The sequence below is a fragment of the Pinus tabuliformis genome, chromosome 9, assembly GCF_031772625.1.
Source record: "Pinus tabuliformis cultivar Carrire ecotype Pingquan chromosome 9, CPIR1, whole genome shotgun sequence".
Lineage (NCBI taxonomy): Eukaryota > Viridiplantae > Streptophyta > Pinopsida > Pinales > Pinaceae > Pinus > Pinus tabuliformis.
In genome coordinates this window covers 1,369,125,515-1,369,142,888 of record NC_142307.1, presented here as the reverse complement: position 1 = coordinate 1,369,142,888, position 17,374 = coordinate 1,369,125,515, and the positions used below count along the sequence as shown (strand labels likewise).

The window sequence follows — 17,374 nt, the reverse complement described above, 5'->3', positions numbered from 1 at the left end:
ACATGCCTTCAATAAGATTCATAAAATTTCATACAAAATAGTTCATAAGAAAATGCATAAGTTAAACAAAATATAGTTCTAAAGTAACCAGAATAGTTGACATACAATAACAACATATGCATGAAAATGTGTTGGCTTAGTTATATTATGAAGTGAAAGTTCCATCCATACATACACCATTGAAAACCACTAGCCCCATTAGTGGAACATTACAGTCAACACTGCCTTCTCCTCCAAAGAAGTGTACTTGCTCTATGCTATGGAGAAGTCAAGGCTCATCACAAACTCCCAAGCCTTCTCTGAGCCTAAGCCTAGCCAAAATCTTGGCTCCAAAAAGCTCGTTCTATGAGTTATGAGGTTCTATTTATAACAAAGGGTGGGTTGACCCTTGACATTCCCCATTGAATCTTTGACTACCCTCATGACTCTTCAACTCCTTTATAGATAAATCTTTACATTACATAGTGATTGTTCAAACTCCACTAATGACACTTGGAATTTCACTTGAAATATATATACAAATAATATACATTTTCCACATATACCCATGTGGGACAAAATAGGCTAGAGTCAGCCTAACAAGAAAAAAAATATGACTCAGAAGCTTGGGGAAAAACCAACTCAGCAACATCGTCTTGATGATCTTCGTGTGACAAACTAATACCAAGCTTGGCACTGCTATGGTGTCCCCATACTATTTGGTGATATCCTTTTGGAAACAGACTCTTACCTCCATGGCTTCTAGGTATATGGTCCTGGAGCCTTTGTCCAACTCATCTTGAAGCATGCGCAACATTGTCCCGCGTGTGGTTTAACCACCATTGTACTTCTGCATGTTTTCTGCACTCAGTTCCAAGTCATCGTTGGTGTCCTATCGCATTAACCACTCCATGTACCTGTCGACCTCCAGCCGAACTTGGATCTTCTCAATGGCTTGGGTGAGGGAATCGATGGAAGGGATCCTATGTGTCATCACCATGACATCCCAACTCTTGAACAACCATGCATGGGAGTTCTCAATGCTACTGATGAGCGGAGGGAGTTGCTCATAGCTCTGGATCAACATCTGAACCCGTGCTTTGTCTAACTTTGCCCAAGGCTTCATTATCTTATGAAAGTAAAATGGGGCTCCCTTGTATCTCATTATCCGTTCTTGTATGTGTGCAATAGCAGCATGTATGTCCTTGAGAGTTTAGGCAATCTTCATGAACCACTATTGAAAACCATGTAGATGGACAACTCCCTTGTGCACAGTGACAAATGTGTTATAAAGTTTCCACATATTGGTCTCATGAGTCGATACCTCAACATGTATCACTTTCCTCATCTCTACCATAGCAGATCTTGCAGATTGTTCTGCCCTCTTCCTGGCTGCTAGCAAGTCCTTTGCCATCTAATCATTCTCTTCTAACAAGTACTTGACATTTGAGCTCGTGGATTTTACATAAGCCTTAGTTGCATTAGCCATGGTAGTTGGATTCTTTCTAATATCTGACACTATCACCCTTTCCTTCATAAATGCACGTGATGCATGATCATCCAGGAAATGCTTCCTTCAACCCTATACAATATTTTTTTGGAACTCATCAAAGGATATATTGTACACATCTATCACTAGATCATCATCAAGGAGGAAAACCTTTCCTTGCTCACTTGGGACTGGTTCTGATATTGGAGGTGGTAGAGACTACAAGGTGACCTCAGATGCTCTAGGCATGAGGTTGGTATCTTGGTCCTGCGGCTCTTGTTCCAACTCCATGTCCATCTCTTCAACCATTTTCTCAATATCCTGAGAAATTTATCGATCCTGCAATTGCTCACCCTCTTCTTCATCTATTGGTTTTTCTGAGTCTTCATCCTTTATTGGCACAATTTTCTCTATGATCGCGCTTTTCCCTTCTTCTTGTCCCTATTTCTGCTTCTCTTCCCTCTCTCTTCTTCTTATCTCCTGCTCTTCTTTCATCTTCTTCTCTATTTCTTGCAATTTCCTTTCTAGTTCTTCTAACCTTTTCTTCTCTCTCTTCCTCTGTTCTTCTCTCTTTATGCATTGTTGTATGTTCACCTCCACTGCCAAAGCTAATTTCTCAATGAGAGGATCTTCTCTGAACTTGTAGCTTTGCTTAGCCTCTATGTTCTCGACAATCTTCCTCTTGCCTTTATCCTACGTTAGTTTGTTGCTTACTCCTGCTATTATTGTTTCTTCCTACGGTGTTGTTGCCTACAGAGAAACTTTCCATTCTACAGCCATGTTGACCGATTCATTAAGCTTGGAGGAGTTGTAACAGTACCTCCAAGGATCTTCCTGTAGAAATTCTACAAATTCTCTGCAAATCTTGCTCTGACACCTATGTAGAAAATCTGACTATAGATTAACCCGATGATGCAATATAACCAAAGAAAAATACTATAACCTACTTGTATTATCAATTTTCTTTGCAGAAGCTTAAAGATCGAGCAAGATTGAGCTGAACACATATAACCAAAAGAAGAAGAATCAATCATCCAAGACACATGAAAATACTTTGGGGAAAGCCTCAGCTAAAAACCCCACTATCTGTATTATTATACAAGGTGGAAATACATAGAGATTATACAAAGCCTTAGCTCTCACTGCTAGCCAACCCTCAATACGATCCTCACAGATGCTCATAGGCAATCCTAGCTTCTCACAAGCCTTCTCCTCTACCCTCCAAGATCCTATTTCCTTGTGCTGATCCTAGTGGATGATTCTCACCTCACCAAGTGGAACACTACTCTAACACACTGTCAAAACTACGCAATCCTCCAATAAATTATTCCTTCTGCATGCATGAGTTTTCTTTATAGGAAAACACATGCAACTAATAGTACATTTTCCTTAACATTTAGCCCAACTGGGTCTTTCTTAGAATAGAGATGCATGAGTTTTTGATGAGGGAATATTTAGTTATCTGGAGTACACGAGTTGAGTGCATGCATGCATCAACTGATTGATAACTCACAATTAGTTCCTCAAACAATTTGGAACTAATTTAACTAGACTTAACTCAGTAAATTGAGCTAACTAATTACAACTCAAATATAACTCAATCTTATCTCCTTAATTAAGGGATAATCTCCTTAGTTTAAGGGATAACTGTTGCATGACTGTAGAAAGAATTCTAACTTGAATTTCTCCAACTAATTTTTTTTTTTTTTTTTTTTTTTTTTTTTATTAATTTATTTATTTTTTCTCTGAATAAGACTAATTCTATTAAGAAAAGACATATGGTACAATCAGAGCTTTCAGAGAAGCGAAGCTAAAGAGCAAGGGAGCCGGAAATGATATGATATCAACCTCGGTCCCAAAGAGCAACCACAACATAAGCAAAAGATGACAGAGAGGACAAAAGGAACAAGCTGGTCTAGGGAGTCTACCCAGCATGGGCAGAATCTTCCAACCTACATTTTTTACCTTTCTTTTTACTGACTTTGACCCAACCATTTTGATATAGCTGGACCGAAACTACTTGCAGATTGTTCTGTGCTAAAGGAGGAGACTCCTTGTCTGAATCAAAAGGCGAAGACTCATGAGAATGTTTCTGCGAGAACAAAGGCACAGAAGGATCCTCGGCTTGGGCTGAGGGCGCGTCCTTCGGTTGCTCCAAATTCTCCTCTTCCACTTCAATGTCCTCCTCATCAGAACTAGAGGACTCTATGTCATCCATAGGGGGTATATCACAAGGTTTCCAACTCTTGGATTCGGATTTGCGAGTGATATTATTCTTTTTGTCGAAGAACGATGCACATGAGTTCTGGAGATGCCCCGTCTGATGGCAATGGCCACACCTGAAGGCTGTTTTCTCATAGTCCAAATTTTGCGTCCAATGGAAGTCCCCGACTTTGAGGATGATCTGATTTGGCAACCCTTTACTAATGTCTATTTTTGCACAAATTCTGCCAAAGGTATATATCCCTTTCTTCGCCCTTGAGGTATCTGTAGCCAGGAAGCGGCCTAGGGTGTCCCCGATTCCTTGAAAGACAGCAAAATGCCATAGATGCGCAGGGAGATTTGGAAGCCTGACCCAGATAGGAAGCTTGGTGATGACCGCAGTGGAGGGGTCAAAGTCTGGGAACCAGGGGGAGAGGAAGAGTCCAGCTGATCCCCAGAACCAGGGGCCTCCCGTTAAGGCTTTCTGGTAATCTTCGTTGAAGGCAAAGGCTACAATAAAGAAGCCTTTTGAGCAGAGGAAGACTTTGCAGTTGTTGGTCCAATTGGAATGGATCCACTGGTATAGATCAGTAGTGTGGGGCCATAGGCCATTAAATATGCAAATGAGGGCTGTTTCTACAAATGCCTGGTATTGATCATCCAGAGATGGATGAGAGATTTCAATGGCAGGGGTTTCCTCCATTTTGTCCACCAAGAAAGGTTTGGGAGCCTCGGCAGATTGGGCAGACTTCTTGGCAGGCTGTGCATGTACTGCATCTTTGTAGGAAAAACCTTTGGAGGCAGAGGATTGCCCAACTGCACCTCCCCTTAGTCGAAGTGATAGGATCATTGTGGCATTTCTTTCAATATTATAAAAGGAAAGAGGCAGATTGTTATCAAGCTGCTTACCTGCAAAGAGGAGCCGCAGAAGGGAGGAAGGGATCCCCAACCTCTGTTCGAGTATCTTTAAGAGATGGCGCACTGTGAAAGACGGCTGGACCCCAAGGAGCAGGGTTTTGCCTGTCAGAAGAATTATTTGAATATGAAAATTCGCTTGCTGGACATGAATAGGATCTTGGCTGCCTGAATGAGGAATCAAGGTTGAAACAGTGAGATTGCGGGACTGCAGAGCCAGCTCCAGATCCTGGAAATACTGCTGCTGCATGTGGAAGAGTGCGGTAGTTGCCAGGGGTATTTCATCAAACACTTGCCGCGCATCCTCCATGCTTTGGCATTTTGCATACATGTTGAATACAAGGTTACCCAGAGTAATTTTTGTCTCCAATCCGCATTGGATCAAGTGGGCCTGCATAACTTTTCCTTCTGCTAGCGCTTTCATATTCGTACAACCTTGAAAAAACAAGGCATTTGTCCTGATGCTAGGCTGAATTGCTCGATGGTCCATCGAAAGAAGGATTTCCAATGCTTCCTTCAACCGTCCTTCCTTACATAGTATACCCACAGTCTCCAGACATGGCATGTCTGTGTTTATATAAACCGCTGGAGATGAATATCCAACATTTCAAAGTAGTGTGGAGGAGCCAGCAGTCCTGGAGGATGGCCTTCCCATCTGATTCGGAGGCGAAGGGCGGATCCCTCTGCGAGAAGCAGTGAAGCCGAAATGAACCATCAGAGCGAGTTGTGTTGTATCAAGCTGAAGCAGCAGAGACATTATTTCCTCAGAGATCTTCTGGCACTCCGTCTTATTCTGAAGGATCGATTCCATGACTTGACGATCAACCAGAAGCCGCCGAGAAGCTTCAGCTTCAACCTTGACATCTCGTATAACCCTAAGGTTCTTCAGCGGCGAACCCTTCCGGGTAGAGAATAATCGGAGAGATGAAAGTTCACGAGAATAATGGGCCGAAATCGGGTGAGGCTTTGTCGCCCAGGAGGGAGGTGTGTATGAAAATTTGCTCAGAAGAGCTCCAGAACAGCCTTCTCCTTCCACTCGCTCTGTTCGAAACCTGTGAGCCATTCTTGCTTCCTTCACCTCTAATTTGTTCATTTCTCCAACTAATTAATCCATAATCAATTAATTAATTAATTCCAAGCAGCTGGTGAGACTAAATTCAATTTTAATTCAAGGAAAAATTAAAATTGGAATTTATGGATTCTATTTTTATCATTTCTTGTTGCTATTTTCAACACTTCCTCTGCCCAATGAAATGTCCCATGGATCAATGTATAATACACCTTCGCACAATGGTTCTTGCATATACAGTGGGGATCATATAGATTGTAGTCCTTGGTGCCAGACTCAAAGTTTTCTAAGTTCTTGGCCTCGACATCCGCATCCTTCAAGCTCTTGATATCATACAATCCAATCTGCAAAGGAAGAGCAGGCCATGGTGCCTTCTTCCTCCTATGAAAACCTACTGATAACCCTGTGGAGATGTGATATGAAACCTCTTGGATGACCAATTATCTATGGCAAACCTTGGTAGCACATGCATAGACTTCTCTTTGCCAAACATCCTGATGAAGGTGCCACAAGGTGAGGCATACCAATGTGCAATGTTAAGTATTACCTCGATCACATCTTGGGACATGTAAGGTGGATCCTACTCAAAGATCAGCTTGTAAACCAGGATGATGAAATGGTTAGATAGCCTCACCATTACTCCTCAGTAGCTGCACTTGGAAAGAAAATTGCCATAAACATTCATAGTAGTCTCTAATGGTGTCAATGTCCAACCTGTTAAAGCTTGAGATTTCACCTCAGGCTGAGAAAGGTAAACCTCAAGGCAACATCAAACCATTCAGCCCCGTAGCTAGCCCTACGGGGCAGGAGAAGGCTCTCTCCGGTCAATCTCGGTAGATCTTCAATTGAATGAGATGACCAATACGGTGACACTGATATTAGGCTAGTAAACTGATTAGAAAGGTTGATTTGGGGTTTTTAATTAAATGACGGGTTTTTCTGGGCTGCATGGGCAAAATCACATCTTGAACAGAGAAATATAATGAACAACACAGGTTATCGACTAAGGCAAGGTAGGCAAGAAATTTAGCATCAAATCTAGATTTAAATGGGATGGCAAGACTGGTGAGGAGCTAAGGAGGGCAAACAATAACTTTGAATCCTCCTTAAACAGAAGAAAACATTGAATTGAACAAACTTATAGGCAAAGCATGGCAGGCATGAATTCTTACCTAAACACTTCATTTGTTCAGTTAGAAATGATCATGTAGTGAAATGGAACATAACAGATTACATATGAAACACAGGAAACACTTATGCTAAATTAACATACCACAGGGATCTCAAAAGTCAGAGCTGTGTAATTTCATTAAACTCTCTGCCAAAAACTGTACATTGAAAGCTCTGTTCTCCTCCAGCTCTCAGCACTCAGAACTCTCTCTACCACCAAATGAATTTTTTCTTTTTAATATATGAAACAAAACACAGCTGGGGGAAAACCAATCGACCCCAAGACCCGGCATTTGTTTTTATCATTATTAATAAAATAAACTAAAAAAAAAAATCAGCGCTTTCTGAAGAGAGAATAACGCTCTTTCCACTGAAATCTGTTGAATCTGGTGAATAGGTGGCATTACAGGTGTCACTCCCTTTGCTAAAAATAAACATAGGCAATCGCTCCTCGTTTTCTGCTGTGAAGCGTTTGGATTCATCTCCAAACAATTATACCCGCTTTGAATATGTAGCCTCAACCTGCCTTTTGATTTCTGAGTTCATACGTTTGAACAAATCCTCAAAGAGCAAAGCAATTAACTGACCCGCAAGCTCCAGTCGTTTATTCCCCACATAATCCTTATCATCAATGGCATCTAATTTAAGCATGGCCCCTCAGCAGCAGAGGTGACAAACCTCTTTTCAAAGAACTTGAATATACAATCTACATCTCTATCAAAATACATTTGCGCATTGCGATGAGAGACAGAAACCATTTGTGGAAAGTCAATCATTGTTACATTTTCCTCGTCATCAATCGTAATATTGAACTCATTGAAATCACAGTGGATGAGACCGTGTTCTGCCAGTCGAACAATTAGGCCAATTATAATATTAAATGTTTGTTTTGAATGTTGTAGCTTCTTAACTTGGACCCTGGAACAAGAGACATCAGAACACAATGTCGATTACAGTCTACTGCATTAGGAACTGGAAAACCGTGTTCTTCAAGGGCCTTCATAAAGGCAAATTCTTTAAGAGCGGCAAGTCTTGAAAGGTAGAGCCAATTATAGTTGTTTCAATGTCTCAAATAGTCACGCTTAGATTTAACAGCTCTAAACGATGTCCAACCAAATCTGTGCAATTTCATTGCCAATGTTCTACCATCTTCTGTGGAAACCTCGAAAAAATCTGATTCTTTCCCAACACCTATTCGACGACCAACACCTACAATCATGCCGCGGTTTGCCAATGTCTTTATTGCAAGAAAGTCATATCCCAAAATGCGATTCAAGAAACGACCAACATCATCTCCTTTCTTTGCATTGAAGCTATGTGTTGTATGCAGTTCTGCTACTCATTTCCTGAAAGGCTGGAAGATTTATAGTATGCACTTAGTGCTGTAGACATAACCATTTGGTAAAACCAAAGGTGGATTATCTTCATCCATTAGTTCTTTTGAAATGTAGCACACAAGCTTAGAATGGATATGCTTTGAGAAAGGTAAATCTGAAGCCAGATTCCTGAAGCTTTCCTGTGACAGTGGGTCTTCTTTTGTACAATTTTCCTCCTAGCAAAATTGAGTCTTAAGAGCAGATAACCCAGCTTGTAGGTAAATATTCAGCAGTGGTTCAACAGTCATTCCATATAGTTTGCAGAACTCCTCCTTGAATTGCTGGACCAAATTATCCCATTGCTTTGCGTCAAATAATACCTTGTATGTTGCACAATCAGTATTGCTTCTGAAAGCAAGAGTAGCCATCGCATGCTGAAGCTCTTTCATATTGGTGGAACCCCATGGTGCAAGATGCTTCCGAGCATATGCAGTTGCATCCATGCTATGGTCAACTCGAACAAGCTCAATAAACTCTTGCAGCCTGAGCTGGAACTCTAACTTGCTCTTAACCTTCTTCAGCTTAGATTTATTTTCAGCACACCAAGCTAGTGCAGGAGCACAATCCCTATTTTGCAAGCATTCTACGACCTTCTTTGCATCCATAAACACATTAATATCTACAAGATCCTGTATGGCACTATCCTCGGCAAGTTTCATAGCAGTGTCATAATAGGATAAGCGTAGCATATAGTCAACAAGTATCCTCGTATGTTGTTCCATTCCTGCTGATTTTCTGCCCGAAGCACACTCAAATGGTCCAACCTGGCACGACACCTTTGAACTTGCAACTGCTCACTCTTGTTGCTCTCATCTAGCTTTCTTTTCAAGCCCTGAAGTCGTGAAACAAGAGAATTCAGATGTTGAACAGCCTCTTTTTTGACATGTCCCTCTGTGCTGCTTCTGCAACACCTGACATTACAGCATTCATCTCTTTCTCAACAGTTCGATTGCTAGTCCTCATTAATTTCTTTAGATGTTCAAATGGCACTCTCATTAGTTGATGCTCAAGCCTTAATGACTCTGCCAGATGATCATTTAAACGTGCTGGAGGATTAGGAGCAACAATTGAGGATACTGCAATGCCATTTGCTAATGCTTCATTTTCCATCTTGAATCTTGATAGCCTGCCAAGGGTATATGAGGCTATGAATATTTGATCAAGATCTGGACCTGCAACATCAATTCTCCAGCATCAATTTTCCAGAAGAATTCTCTTTCCCACGCGACCCCTCTCTAACTTCATCCAACACATTTGGATATTTTTGGTTGCTCATTCAAGGCAGCCTCTGCTACATGAAAAACTGGATTTTGATTTATTTTAGATTCGTCATCTTTGTTTGAAGTAGACTGATCTTGGAAAGATTCAAAGCTTGTCGTATACGAGTAATGGATGAAGGAGCGGAAGGCATTGTTGATTTGATTATTAAATTGCCAGACTTTGATTGCTGATGATGCTTTGTTTTGTGTTTGTGCTTTTGCAGAGATAGGAGCTGAGGAAGCTGCTCCCTTTTGAAAAGCTGGAGATAAATTACATAATCTAAAACAACAAATTAATGATTTCTTCTTCAAAACAGGGTTTTGAAGAAGAATCAATCTCTGACATGAGACGGAGTCTAACACAACCCATGGTAGGAAACTGATGTTGGGCACATATTGCATCAAGTAGGTATGCAGACATATAGAATCTCACTTGTTCATCCTTGGGAAAATTCCAGGCATTAGTCACATGCACATTCTGTTGAAGAGCTAACATATTTGACTAGTTGAATGGTCTTCCATCATTTTCCAACTATTCCAACACAACCACGCAATTCTACGGAAAGGTCTCCATGCTCTCTTGACCATATAGTCAACATGCAAAGATGATCAAGAGTTGGTAGGCCTTTATGAGTGACTTAGTATTGTAAACATGATTGGGTGTCGATCTAAAATTCGATGGCTCTTTCACCCAATGCTTTATGATGTATCTAGTGTTCACATTACTGTTGGGAGCATAAAAAAGTGCATCCATGTAGTTCACTTACTATGGTAAGTGATACATTTGATCATAGTTTTCCATCCCAAAGGTAGAAAGTTGTGCTCCACTATCACTTCTCAGTGTCATGATCTCGGGATCGATATGTAAGACAATCCAGTGAATGATGTCCGCACATGGGAAGGCGCGACACTTGCATGCAACCTTATATAAGCTTGACTTGTGGTTGTTGACATAGACCTGCCAATCTTCTAGATCTTCCTTGAAATTCCCAACAAAGATATCCTTGATTTCCTGCTATGTTATCTTCATGTCCTTTTCTATGAACAATTTTGTGTCTACATAGACTGGAAATTTCATTAACACCTATTCAACTACATCCCCAGTGTAGCTCTCAATAGTATTCTTTGATGCAACTTTCTTGGAAGCCATTTTACCTGTACTGTTGAAAATATTATAAAAAATTGTTGTACCTGGAGTGAGAGAGGAAACTCACGGAATTAAAATGTTAGCTTGAAATCAAAAGAACTTCAAGGACATGCCAAGCAATAAAATGGGTAACCAATGGGAAGGATTGTGCAATTTTGGGTTTGAGAAGTGAGTGACTGTTAGCTGGATCTATGCATTGCACAATCCCAACTGTAAGTGGGGAGGTGATGCTGAATGGAACTGCACAATGCATAGTTGAGTCTAACTTGTGTTGGTTGGGACTGCACATTGCACAATCCTAGTGGCCTAGGCCTCTGGGCTAGCTCCTAGAACTGTATAGTGCACAATTGTAGCCAATTCTTGGCAGCCTCTACACAATTCCTTGAGCCAAGGCAGGGTCTTCAAATCCAAAAATGCATAGTGCTTGCCGGGAAGAACTAGATATAGGCCAAGGAAGCCCAGATCTGCCCATGGGTAACATGAAAACGAGAAGATCTAAAAGTGTAAGTGATGGTTGGTGCAAAATTGAGTGAAGGATGATGCATGCAATCAAAACAAATACATGAATTGATCATATTGAAGAATAATGTAGCTCATGGAGAAAGTCGCCACAACGATAATTGTTAATGAAAAACTGGGTTATGCATGTGACACTTACGAAAGGCAATGAAAAAATTAAAGAAACACTTCTACAAGCTAAAAAAAAATCAAAACACTAGTGTTCATTCAATAAAACGGGAAAAACAACACTCTCACAAGCCAAGGAAACAAAACCGACAGAAAAATGTAGCAAAAGACTAGAAAAGCAAGACTTACCCAAAAAAGTTGTGATGACTATGTTGAAGGTTCCTAGATCTCCTCGGGAATGCTAGATCTCCAAGATCAAATGTGCAAATGATCTCTAGCAGCAGGTGATGCAAGTAAGTTCCCTCTGCAGACAGAGACAACCCGTCTAGCCCTAGAGTGGGTCTAGTCACAACAAAACAAAGACAATAGCTAATTCCTTAAATAGTTATCGTTGATTAGGCCTACCTTATACTGGTATTTGATGAAGTCTTTGTCACGTTGATTTAGCTATCACTTTCTTCTCCTTAATTAATGATTCACTTGAAACAACATATGAAAAGGACAAAACACATAATAGAGCACAACAACGAACTATCTACTTATAGAGTTAAGGAACCATAAGCTATCAACATACATTTCATACATGATATAGGAAATAACCATTGATTGTATTAATATAAACAATAGTAAATCTTACAACCATGCCTTGATGTCACACACTTCCTTGAAGCATTCGATCAGTATGTCTCCATAAGAATTCACTCTCAAAAGTCTCCCAGAAAGACTGATGACTCTCTCTCACCAAAAAGCACAAGTATGAAACTAAGGCAATCACAACAATGCTTCCTTCTTACAAAACCATTTCACACTATCAATCCACAACATGAAAGGCTATTCTCATACCTCACAAGCTATTGCTAGGCTACCGACAATCTAAATTGTAAGCTATCAATCCAACAAACCAAGAAGTAGCTAACTAAGAACTAGCTAACCAAAAACTAAGAACTAGCTAACTTTCTCAGAACTAGCTGATCATAGCCATTGAGGATGCTTTTATAAGAGGAGGAGCCTCCATAAATGAGGGGAGAGGAAGCTTATCTTCATGGGAGGTTACTTAAAAGGCAGAACCACAATCTCAAATGAGGATAGGCGAACTTCTTTGACCCAACAACCAGCTCCAGAACCACCCAGAAGTATTCTGTTTGAACTAATTCACCACATCTGGGCTGTCGCAGGTCAAACAATGAGACTCAGGGATCGTTTTGAGTCAAATACTGAGACTCAGAGATGACGTCACGAGGTGTTAGTTCATTCTGGGCTATCATCGCAGGCAGGATAATGATGACCTAAGATGATTTTGAAACATGGGTAAAAAGGGGTTAACTTCAAGATTAATGAGCTTAGGCAATATTCTTGAGTAATATGGAAGATTTGGACACATATTTTGGTATATGACAAAGAGCAGATGTCATTCAGGGACCGACTCTATCCAGGATCAGGGGATGCGAGGTCGGTGACAAAATACTATGTAACAGATTCCCCCTAAAGCATGAAGGCCGAGAGAGTGGGAGGGGTGAAATGATTTATGAAACCATAACTGAATCGAAACATCATCGCGGAGAACCTGCAGATGCAAGTACAACTGATATCTTTGATAGTGAAAGAAATACATGTAGTCGAGGTATGGGCACAACTATCCAAAAGAAATAGAACAGGTCTGTGGTATGGATGCAGCCATCCAGTCGAAAAGAACATATGAAAACACAGGTATGGTCACAACCATCTATAAAGACTCAGGTATGGTCACAACCATCCAATCAAAAGAATCATGTATAAATAATCCACGCAACCTGGACTTGTGTAATCTAAGCCCAGGGTCTTGAATCCCGACCTGTCCATCGTATAATTTCTAATATGTGAATAAATGTGTTGAAGTCAAGCATACTAGAAAATCAATTGATTATCGACCAATTATGTGAACCGTTAACAAGTGCAAGAGAGACCACCAGTAATGTCAATGGTTCTCAAGGTACTGCTAGTACAATCCACAAAGTGTGAAGAATGATCTGGAGTCGAACACTTGTGAAATCACCTGATTGAAGACCAATGATGCAAGCCTATCGTCGAATGCGAATAAATTTCCATTGAGGCATGCAAGCTCCAAGGCACCCGAAAGGAGTCTTTAGATCAACTTCCTGGATAATGAGTTGATGTCGACAAGAAGCGATCCATCACAAGAGGGCCATGATATTTCCCACATCAACGACGCGAGACAAAGGAACAAGATGAATATGGATGAAACAGAGAATCAGAGGAGGATGTAAGGGTGAAAACTACAGAAGGATTAAGCTCTTGAACATATCAGTGACATGACTCTGGAATGCGGCAACATTTTGGTGCCAAGGGATCAAAGGTCATGTGGAGATAGCAGGGATTGAATGGAATGAGGCAAAATGAAGAACCCAAATCCTGAAAGGCCAATGACGAAGTGAGGATATCCCAAACTCGGCGAGAAGCAAAAAGTGTCGATGTTCAAGAGCAACAAGCTGCCATAGGTAATCAACAAAATATTTCCAAATTTCCCCCACCATTGCTAGTGAGTACCCCAATTATTTTTAAAACACAAGATTAAATGGGATAGCATATGCTTGCAATATAAGTTTGTCCTTCGGACAAATCCAACCCAATGAAATTTTAACCAGCCCTAGGGAGGAGAAGCTCAGGTCTCATCATGGCGACAAGTCCAATGTCGTCAGGGTTTAATGAGTCTGACATAGGTAAAACTCAAAGTATTTTTCATATTTAGAGAGTTTGAAAAAGACATGGAAAATAAAACTCCAGATGGGCCCTTTTTGTATGTTTGTGTCTGTCAAGCCCGAAAAGGTAGAAAACGATACTTGAGAGAATCGCTTGACCATTTCAGTCAAGGAGTACTTTTTGTAAATAGTGCCTCTAGTCTGAAAAAGTTAAAAACTTACTGGATATACAACGTTTCGCAACCATTAACGAGCTCGAAACGACAAGGACTCGGTAATATTTTCACGTTTCAAGAGTTAGAAAAAGAGCTTGAAAGTGGACCCCCCATTTTATTTCCTTTACGAGTCAAAAGGGAAAAATACTCGGCAATCTTTTCAGCTTTTACGAGTCAGAAAAGAGCTTAAAAGTGACTCATCCTAGAGGAACGAGTGGTATCAAGGGTAGCAATTGGTTCCAACAATGGTGGAACTACTCAAAAAATGTAATGGTCAAGAGGTTGGCTAAAACGACAATCACGAGACGTAAATCAAGTGCGGATTCATTTCTACACAAGCTTGAACCATGGATACCTCTGCTTGGATTTGGTTTCATGTTTTATACAAGCTTGAAACGAAAAAATATGCTTGAATAAGTTTCGCATGCCCCCAACATAATGATTCAAATCGAGGTACATGCCCCCCAAGCTTCATGTCATTCAACTAGGTGGATGGAATGAAGGTTCACTTTCAAGATCTTGGAAAGACTCAACTGGGATTTTATGAGATCTCAATCAAAGACTCGATTGGGAAAAGGGAGTTGTTTCATTTTTTTAATGAGGTTGACACAGTAAAAGAACTATCCTCAAGACCCTTGTTTCATTTTTTAAGGAGCTTGACACAAGACAAAAACTATGCTCATCACCCTTTGTTTCATTTTTTTAATGAGGTTGACATAGAAAAGAACGATCCTCGGGACTCCTTGTTTCATTTTTTAATGAGGTTGACACAAAAAAATAACTATCCTCGGGACTCCTTGTTTCATTTTTTAACGAGGTCAACACAAGAAAAGAACTATCCTTAGGACTCCTTGTTTCATTTTCTATGGAGCTTGACACAAGGCAAAAACTATGCTCATCACCCTTTGTTTCATTTTTTTAATGAGTTTGACACATAAAAGAATGATCCTCGGGACTCCTTGTTTCATTTTTTAATAAGGTTGACACAAAAAAAGAACTATCCTCGGGACTCCTTGTTTCATTTTTTAATGAGGTCAACACAAGAAAAGAACTATCCTTAGGACTCCTTATTTCATTTTTTAATGAGGTTGACACAAGAAAAGAATGATCCTCGGGACTCCTTGTTTCATTTTTTAACGAGGTCGACACAAGAAAAGAACTATCCTCAGGATTCCTTGTGTCATTTTTTAACGAGGTCGACACAAGAAAAGAACTATCCTCGGGACTCCTTGTGTCATTTTTTAACGAGGTCGACACAAGAAAAGAACTATCCTTGGACTCTTTGTTTCATTTTTTAACGAGGTCGACACAAGAAAATAACTATCCTCGGGACTCCTTGTTTCATTTTTTAACGAAGTCGACACAAGAAAAGAACTATCCTCGGCGAAATTGTTCATGGACCATATGAGAATAGGGATCCCAAGAGTTCTTCACTAGACGGAAGGACCATGCTCCGGGAGGAATATAGGTCATTGGGTACCAATGACAGATCGGGTCCCAACACCCCCAATACATGATGTACTAGATCATCTGTGTGATCATCAATAGAGGCAAAACTGGTAGCTACATAATTGACCTATGGCAGGGAAGGTATTGCTAGCAAACAAGAGCCGATAGGGGATGATGGTTGCAAAGGAGGTACCTGGTGACCAAAGAATGACAATTGATCTATAGTCACAATTCTTCCATCATGTGGAAAACAAACCACATGGAAAAGCAAAGAAACAAGAGCTCCCATGACATAAATATAGTCGCGACCAAGGAGAAGATTGAAATCCAACACACCTTGGATGACCATCACGTCTATATAGACGGTTTTACCTCCCAAAGTAATAGGGAACTTTGGAAGGATCCCTAAGGGTTGACTGGTTCCTCCGTCAAAAGCCAACAGATTCTGGGTGACAGGCACAAGCTGTGGGGAGCCCAAAGCTTGCCAAGTAGTGGAAGACATGAGGCTAACAGATGCACCTTCATCCAAGAGAGTGCCAGGTACTGCCATATTATAGGTGTGTACTGTGATCTAGAAAGGCACATAAGATGGGAGGTGGAAAGCAGTCAAGTGACTCCAATTGAAGGAAACGAAAAAACTACTCGGTGGGGGTATCATATGATTTCCCCCATGCTCGGAAAGAATAGAAGAAGGACTCTTCGGAGCAGCAGGGATAGGAGAGTCACTTTTGGATTCATGAGAATTGGAAGAAACCAGAAGAACATGAGCAATATGATCATTATGCTCTTCTGGAATGGAATGAACAATTGGTGGCGAAACTATGCCAACACTTTCTTCGACCAATGGTTGGTCAGGAACAAACATAACACAATCAGGCTCAAGAAGAGCAGGATGGGAAAGAGATGAATCCAAGTCAATCTCATTACCAATCCGGGGAGGATTAGAAGAAATCCTTTGATAACCAACTGGAAGGTGGGGTTGAGGAGCTGTAAGGTTTTCCAAAATTGTGGAAGCTTTATCCATGAGAGGACAAAGGTGAAGAAGATGTTCGCCTTCACATAACCTATAGGGGAATCTAATCTTCCCTTTCTTCTTACCACTACTAGTTGAAGGTGCCACATTGACATGATCTTCAGAGATCAATAAGGATGGTTGAATTATATCTTGAGACCATACTTCTAAGATCCTAGAAATACTAGGACAATCTCAAAGGAAATGGTCACCCTTGCACAACTTACAAGGAAATTTGACCTTCCGTGGAGGATTAAAAGGTTTTTATACCAAAGGCGCACTCATAACAATAATTGCATGGTTGGCCTCTCACTTATCTAACTTCTTCTTCTTCTTCTTAGCCTCCTGGTTACTGGATTTGGAACTTTCACCAGGTGAAGTAGAAGAGGAGGGTGAAGAAATAGGGGAAGAAGGCAAAGGGTCAACCCTAGAATCATCGTGACGTGATTCAAATGAAGGAGACGGTAGAACAAGAGTCGGGATGCTCGGGACCACCAAGGTTGAAAACAACCAAACAGGTAGGCCAATGGTTAACCCAGGCAGGGACAACGTTGCCATATAAGGAGCACCAACATTTCCAAAAGAAGGAAAAGGACCAGGATTCCCATCCGGGGGAAGACCTTGACTAGTAGACTCTGGAAATGTTTCCATTGGAATTGACTTTGAAAGAAACACTAACTATAACCAGGAATATTTCGTGGGTAGTTAATTTTACAACATTGAAACAAAACTTTGCCTTTTCATATTTTAAGAGTCGAGAAAAGGACGA

General features: G+C 40.7%; 1 pseudogene; it reads right to left on the bottom strand.

Annotated features, from left to right (window-relative positions):
- Nucleotides 1–8,205: 8,205 nt before the first annotated feature.
- Nucleotides 8,206–9,325, bottom strand: LOC149153586 (protein MAEA homolog pseudogene; annotated as a pseudogene).
- Nucleotides 9,326–17,374: the final 8,049 nt, after the last annotated feature.